Source organism: Acomys russatus, chromosome 22 (genome assembly GCF_903995435.1).
Source record: "Acomys russatus chromosome 22, mAcoRus1.1, whole genome shotgun sequence".
NCBI lineage: Eukaryota > Metazoa > Chordata > Mammalia > Rodentia > Muridae > Acomys > Acomys russatus.
This window is the reverse complement of record NC_067158.1, coordinates 35,083,505-35,091,860: the sequence shown is the minus strand read 5'-3', so window position 1 is coordinate 35,091,860 and position 8,356 is coordinate 35,083,505. Positions and strand designations below refer to the sequence as shown.

Genomic DNA, 8,356 nt, shown 5'->3' with positions numbered 1-8,356 from the left:
GGCACCAGCTGCAGCTTCCCCTCCTCTCTACCCTGATCTGCAGTGGATCAGAAAGATCTTCTTCACTAACCTTTCTCTCCATTGGTCCTGTCGTCCCAGCTCCCAAGGCCAGCAGGCATCCTCTGGGAACCTACCATCCAAGCCTGACAGAGAAGTAGGTCATCCAACCAGGTAGGCAGTTTAATTTCTTTCGTCTGCCTCTTCTCCTCCACATCCAACCCCTCAGGCTCATCCCCAGCTCTGTAGCAGACTACCTGGTGTGGCATTTCCTCACTCCCCATGGGACAAAACAGAACCTGGTAGGACATTTTGCTCTCCTCCTTCCTGTCCCCCTCCAGGCACCACCGTCAGCCTATTCCCTTATAAACCGGGTCAGCTCCCAATACCTAGAAACATATTTTTACCCAGAACTCTAAGTGGCAACACTTACTGAGAGCCCAGAATTTTCTACCAGGCAACACACAGCCACCACACATTCCTAAGAACCAGAGAGGGCAACAGAAACCAAAGAATAAAACAACAAAAACAAAATCACACATCAACACTTAGTCTTACAATAGTCCCAAACCCAGACGCCTAGATGCCAGAGTAAAAACACAATCGGTAATAGCCAGGACAAGGTCTCCAATAGAGCCCAGCAACACGGAATATTGCAAAATAGCTAAAGCACATCACAAAGACTTTTAAATGGCCTTTACGGGTGTGACAGAGGTTCTTTTTTTTTTTTTTTAATTTATTCTTGTTACATCTCAATGTTTATCCCATCCCTTGTATCCTCCCATTCTTCCCTCCCTCCCATTTTCCCATTATTCTCCTCCTCTATGACTGTTCCTGAGGACAGAAGTTCTTAAAAGGGAAATGTACAAATCCCTTAAAGAAACTTATTAAAAAAAAAAAAAAAAAAAGAAAAGAAACAGAAACAGTAGAAGGAAATTAATAAAACCATTCAAGACCTGAAAGTAAAAATAAAATCAATTTTAAAAACCCCAAACAGATGAAAATCTGGAACTGAACCTTTTATCCACTCAAACAGGAAGATTGTTGTCTCAGAGGCAGACTTCACCAAAAAAATATATGAGATGGAAAACAGAATATTAGGATTGAATACACAATACAAGGAAATAATCTAAAAGAAAAATCCTAGAACAAAACATCCAGAAAATCTGAGACACTATGAAAAGACAAAATCGAAGAATACTAGTAATGGATGAAGGAAACAAAACCCAGGCCAAACCTCCCTCATGCGGTGGCACCGAAACAGCAATCTGCGATCCAGCCTCAGCCCAAGAAGTTCCAACAGGCTCCAGCCCCGAAGCTGGAGACCGCGTATACCTCTCCCAGCCTGCCAGAAAGAGGAAAAGATCAGCAAGAACCAATTGAACATATTGATGAAGTACAAAATGAAACAAACATTTAATGAACAAGCCAGTGAAGAAATTTTGAAAGTAGAACAAAAATATAACAAACTTTGCCAACTGTTTTTGTTTTGTTTTGTTTTGTTTTGTTTCAGAAGGAGAATTGATCGCCAAAATCCCAAATTTTGGGGTAGCAGCATTTGTCAACCATCCATAAGTGCTTGGGGTGGAGGACAAAGAGGCTTTGTGTTATTAGATCAGAGTGGAAGTGACAGAATTTGAAGACATTAAATCGGGTTAAAGAATAAATTTTTATTTTGATGAAAATCTTTACTTTGAAAGTAAAGTTCTCTCCAAAGAATTTCATCTGAATAAGAGTGGTGACCCACTCTTCAAAGTCCATCGAAATCAAATGTACATCTGGAAAGAATTTGACAAACCGCTCAGGTCAAATGCAGAAAAAGGCCAGCAGGAAGCGGCAGCAGGAAGAGCCAGGGAGCTTCTTCACCTGGCTCACCGACCAATCCGGTGCAGGTGCAGATGAATTGGGAGACGTCATCAAAGATGATACTTGCCAAATCTCTGCAGTACTATTCTGGTTCCTGATATGGATGAGGATGATGAAGGAGAGGAAGGAGGAGGAGGAGAAAGAGGAAGAGAAAGAAGGAGAAGGAAAAGAAGGAGGAGGAGCAAGAAGAGGAGTTGGAAGGTATTGATGAAGAAAGGGATGAATATAAAGGTGAAGAAGAAGATGATGATGATGGTGAAGGCGAGGAAGGAGAGGACAAAGGCAAGGATGACTAGCACAGAAGACTGATGGATTACAATCTTCTTTTTTATTTTTATTTTTTAAATTTTCTGGGCTCCATTGCCCTATTTTCAGGTCTCTCTTAACACCATGGTTCTCAAGTTATTTTGGGGAAAATACCTTGGGCAAAATACAACAGGAAAAGGACCTCCACTTTTCTGTTCTAAATTCGTTTTTATTCTTTCTTGTCTTGGAAACTGTGGGTTCAATACCAACAGCATGCTCTGCAGGGAAAAAAGGAGAAGCCCTCCATCTCCTTTGTCTCAGCTGGAGAGTGCTAGGCACCTGTGTAGTAGTAAATAGAGTTCTAGCTTTTTTCCTTTCCCTGTATACTGGGCTCAGAGATTACACTGTGTCTCTATGTGAATACAGACAGCTAGCATTTACCAACATGTATCTGTCTACTTTCTCTTGTTTAGTTAAAAAAAAAAAAAAAAAAAAAAAAAAAAAGGAAAGGAAAGAAAAAGGGGGTATAAAAGGTCAGCAAAGAGTGGATTTGAGGTGTCTGGAGGGATTAAGTAGGCATTTTGACAACATGGCTTCTCCTTCAGCATGTTAAATTGTGATGTTTAATGGACATCATTGCAGTTGAAGGTGACACTTTTAAAATAAAATTCTCTCCTAATGATGAAAAAAAGAAAAGAAAAGAAACAAACAAACCCAGGCCAAAGGCACAGAAAATATTTTGAACAAAAATCATGAGATAACTTCCCTAACCTAAAGAAGAAGATGCTTATTGAAGTATAAGAAGCATGTTATCAAATAGACTGGGACAGGACAGAAAGTCCTTTTGGCAGATAGTAGTCAAAACACTAAACATACAAAACAAAGAAAGAATATTAGAAGCTGCAAGGGCAAAAGACCAACATATAAAGGCAAACCTATTAGAATAATACTGACTTCTCAATGGAGACTCTAAACACCAAAAGGTCCTAGACAGAAGTTCTACAGACTCCAAGAGACAACAGATGCCAGTCCAGATGAAGGTGCTATTGATGGAGAAAATAAGACATCCCATAATAAAAACAAATTTAAGCAATATCTACAAATACTGTCCTACAGAAGGTACTAGAAGGAAATCTCCAACCTAAACAGGTTAACCACACCCAAAAAGACACAAGGAATAAGTAATTCAGATCAGCAAATCAAGAGGAGAAACACACACACACACACACACACACACACACACACACACACACACACACACACACACCACAAAAACAAAATAACAATAATCAACAAAAACTGTTCATTGATATCTTTCAAGATGTCAATTCCCCAGTTGACAGAAACTAGTAAAAAGGATACAAAAGCAGGGTCCACTCTTCTGCTGCCTCCAAGAAACACACCTTAACATTAAGGACAGACACCACCTCAGGGTAAAAGAGCAGAAAGATATTCCAAGCAAATGTGTCTAAGAAACAAATTGGTGTGGCCCTTTTAAAATATGACAAAACAGACTTCAAACAAAAACTATTCAAGACAGGAATGTAGACTGCATACTCACAAAGAAAAAAAACAAAATCCACCAAGAAGACATTGAAATTCTTAACATCTAGGCACCAAGCACAAGGCACCAAAGTTCTTTAAACAAACAAACAAACAAACACTACTACAGCTTAAACCACACATTGGTTCTCACTCACTGAGATACCCTACTCTTGACAACAGACAAGTCATCTAGACAAAAAAAACAAACAAACAAACAAAAAACTAAGAGAAATGCTGGCACTAACTGACATTATAAACCAAAAAGACCTAGAAAATGTTTATAGAAAACTGCAGGAAAACACAAAAGAATATACCTTCTTCTCAGCACCTAATGGAACTTTCTCCAAAGTTAACCACATACTTGGACACAAAGCAAGCCTCAACAGATACAGGAAAGTTGAAATAACTTCTTGAATCCTAGTTGACCACCAGGGAATAAAACTGGATAGTAACAACAGTACAAAGCTTACAGGTTCATAGAACTGGGTCAGGACAGAAATAAAAGCACAAAAAAAAAATCAAAGAATTTCCAGAACTGAATAAAAATGAACATACAACATACTCATTTTATGGGATACAACAAAAGCAATTCTAAGAGGCAAGTTCATAGCACAAAGTGGCTACATATAAAAATTGAGGAGATCTGATACTAGCAACTTAACAGCACATCTGAAAGCTCTAGAGCAAAAAGAAAAGAAAGTAAAAAGAAAAAGAAAAGAAACCACATTCAAAAGGAGCAGATGACAAGAAATAATCAAACTCAGGGCTGAAATCAATAAAATAGAAATAAAAAAATATGATAATCAATAGAACAAAGAGTTGGTTCTTTGAGAAATCAGTAAGATTGATAATCTCTTATACAAACAAATTAAAGTCAAAGAGAGAATATCTGAATTAACAAAATCAGAAGTCGAAAGGGAGACGTAACAGAAGACACCGAAAACTCCAGAGAATCTTAAGGGTACACTTTAAAGCCTGTACTGATCTCTTCAATGAGGTAGATCTTTGTGAAGATCCTGACTGGCAAGACCATCAGTCCTGAGGCCAAGCCAGGAACATCATGAAGAATGTCAAGATCAACATCAAGGACAAGGAAGGCATCCCACCTGAGCAGCAGAGGCTGATGTTTGTTGGCAAGCAGCTGGAGAATGCCCACACCATGTCCAACCACAAGAGCTACATGCTAGGAAAAAGATAATGATGGTGGTCAAATTTGGTACATACAGAAAGATCCAACTAGATACATACTTATAACCCTGTACAAAACTCAACTCTAAGTGAGTCAGACCTTAACATAAAACCAGATACACTGAACCTGATTAAAAAGAAAATGGAGAACACCCTTGTATTGTTGGCAAAGGAAAAGAATTTCTGAACAAAAAGCATAGGCACTAAGATCAACAATTAACAAATGGGACATCATGAAACTGGAAAGCTTTTGCACAGCAAAAGGACATGGGCTAGAGAATGGGAAAAGGTTTGACCAAGTACACATTAGACAGAAGACTTTCTAAAATATATAAAGAATGTTTTAAAAACCAGATATCAAGAAAACAAATAACTCAATTCAAAAATGAGATACAGATCTAAACAGATAATTCACAAAAGGGGAATCTCAAATGGCTGGGGATAATTTAAAGAATATGTTAACATTCTTAGTCATTAGAGAAAGGCAAGTCAAAACTACTTTAAGATTCTGTCTTTCACTCGTCAGAATGGCTAAGATCAAAAAAAACAAATGAAAGTCCCACGAGGATGTGGGAAGTAAGGGGAACATTCATACGTTGCTAGTGGGAGTGCAAACTTGTACAATCACTATGTAAATCAGTGTAGCAGTTCCTCACAAAGATGGGAATAAACTGTCTCATGTCCAGTTGTACCACTCTTGAGCATATACCCATAGGATACCTCATCCTACCACAGAGATCCACTTGTTCAACCCTGTTCTTGCTGCTCTATTTATAACAAGTAGAAATTGTAAACAACCTAGACGTCCCTCAACAGAAGAATGAACAGATAAAATGTGGTGCATTTATACAATGAAGTATTACTCAGCCACTTGAAAAAATGAAATTTGCAAACAAATGGATGGAACTAGGGAAAAATCACCTTGAGTGAGGTAACTCAGACCCAGAAAGACAAATATGTATTTGTCTACACTTATATGTGGATATTAGCTGTTAAATCAATGATAACCTAACTATAATCTGTAGAACCATAGAGATTAAGTATAAAGTAAGGGACTGGGGGCACAGAGAATATACATACCCCTAGGGAAAAAAATAAAACAGTTATGCCTCAATATGAGGACAGGAATTGGAGGATCAACTGGAGAGAGAGGGAATATGAGGAGGGACAACTAAAATTAAAGGCCATTGGATGGCTAGTCTGCAAACCTAACGCAGTAGACACTGCCTAAAATATATAAAGATATGAAAGCAATCTAAATAAGATCACCAAATAATGGGGAGAATGAGGCCCAACTGTACATTTCTTGCTGCTGACTGAATCTTCCAGTAGTGGGACTGGGTTGTTGGCCAAATAACCTATGCTGTAGCTAAACCTATAGGTTGCTCTCCACACACTGATATGTAGGCCCCATTGCTGAAGACAACTCCTACAGAACTCATTGATCATGGAGAAGTCGAGCTGGTCCCTACACAGAGCCTTCACCCCTACATGATAGTATCTTTGGAACAGTAAGCTACTCAGCACACTACTAAAAGAGAAACATAAACACCAACCCAGCCCAGAGCCTTTGCGCTACAATGCTTCCCTGCCTACAAGATGTGCTAGGGACACACAAAGCTTGTAGGAGTAACCCACCAACATCTGATTTTACTTAAGACCCACTTCATGAGATGGAACCCATACCCAACTCTGCTTGTGTGACCAAGATTTTGAGACTAGATAGTGCAGGGATCTAGGATAAAACCAAATTTAAAAATTAAAAACCTAGCAATAAGATGACTCCTCATGGCATTCTTCTGTACTCATAGATAGTGCCTCACTCAGCCCTCATCAGAGAAGCTTCCTCCTGCAGCAGATGAGAACAAATACACAAACCCACAGGCAGATACTATGTAGAAAGTGAGAGACCTGGGAAAACTCAGTCCCGAAAAGGATGTCTCCATCAAATGCTTCCCTTCAGGGATCAGGGAACCCCTGTGGAAGAGGATGCAGAAAGAGCCAAAGGGGATAGAGGACATTAAAGAAGAATAAAAGGCCCTCTAAGTAAATATGATTGTTGCACATATGAATTCACAGAGACTGAGGCAGCATGCACAGGGCCTGCATGAGTCTGCACCAGATAAAATCCTAGAATTGAAAGTAGAAGTGGACACATGTCCCCATCCCTAAGCCAGGAGCAATCTCCATTTGATAACTGGTTGACCAGCCTGCCTCCATTTTGGGCTTAAAAGTCATCTTATAGTAAAGACAAACTAGGTTCTTTCTTGTTTATAATTAAACCTCTGTTTTTCAAGAATTAGGCTATGCCCCACCTGAAACCTCAACTACAAATGGTTCTGTGCTGCCTGTTCTAAGAAATGGCAACGGGAACAGTGTGTGTGTTTCAAAAAGTCGCTCAACCCTACTTTTGATTCAAAAGGTTCTTACGACCACCTGTTGTTATGACTACCTTGTTGCAGCCATCTTGCAATCATGTCTTTGTTTCAGAAGGCCATTATAACAATCTTTTTATGCTTATGTTCTGTTTCTATGACCTTCCCTCTTTTGCCTGCCAAATTCCCCATCTGGAGACAACCTACCCCTGAGCTATAAAAAAAAAAAAAAAAACCTTGTCTTCCTCACGTCCAATGCTGAACTCTTGAACCCCTTCTTAAGGAGAGGCAGCCACGTACATGAAATTTAAAACTTGCTTGCTTTACTTGTTTGGTTTAATTAATTTGGCCATGACGATTTGGGTCTGTGGTCTTTCTCCTCCAGTCTCTTGACTAAGGATAACCACTTGAAAATGAACACTTAGTTTCTTCAAAGGGAGTCTCACTGGGGAAACAAACTAGTACTGCATGCCCACCAGTAGATGGCCAACAAAATAAACAAGCTCTACAGCATCTTTAGAGGCTCCTTGTCTCACAATGTCGGGCAGGCCTTTTCCATTTTCCAAAAAAAAAAAAAAAATGTTATCTTATTATTTTGACTTATATATTTTTCTTCTCTCTTTCTACCCAGTTGATTCTTTGCTTACACATGATGGTGCACAATCTAGTGTTCTTGTGGGATTCCTGAAGTGCAAATGAGTGGGTCTCTGTTTCTTGTGCCTTCTCTTGGGCTCGCCTTCTGTTTGTTTTCTCCTATTCTAATGTGTTAGTTTTTGTTTTATCTTATTATAATTTATCTTATTGTTATTCCACAGAAGCCTGTTTGTTTTATAATGGGAGACTGAGAGAGGGTGAATTTGGATGGGAGAGGAGATGGGGAAGAACTGAGATGAGTTTGGGGAGGAATTATGTGAGGGGGAAAAAAATCAATTTTCTTTGTTGTTGCTGTTTTCCAGACAGGATTTCCCTGTATAGTCCTGGATGTCCTGGAATTTGTTTTATAGACAAGGCCAGCCCCAAACTCAGAGATTCGCCTGCTTCTGCCTCCCAGTCCTGGGATTAAAGGTGTTCACCAGCACCACCACACCTGACTGAAAAAACAATTTTTTTTAAATAAAGGGTGTGGGGGCAAGAACTTT

The 8,356-nt window shown here is 39.2% G+C and overlaps 1 pseudogene; it reads left to right on the top strand.

Moving 5' to 3' along the window:
• The first annotated feature begins 1,207 nt into the window (after nt 1-1,207).
• Nucleotides 1,208-2,159, top strand: LOC127205733 (protein SET-like; annotated as a pseudogene).
• The last annotated feature ends 6,197 nt before the right edge of the window (nt 2,160-8,356 follow it).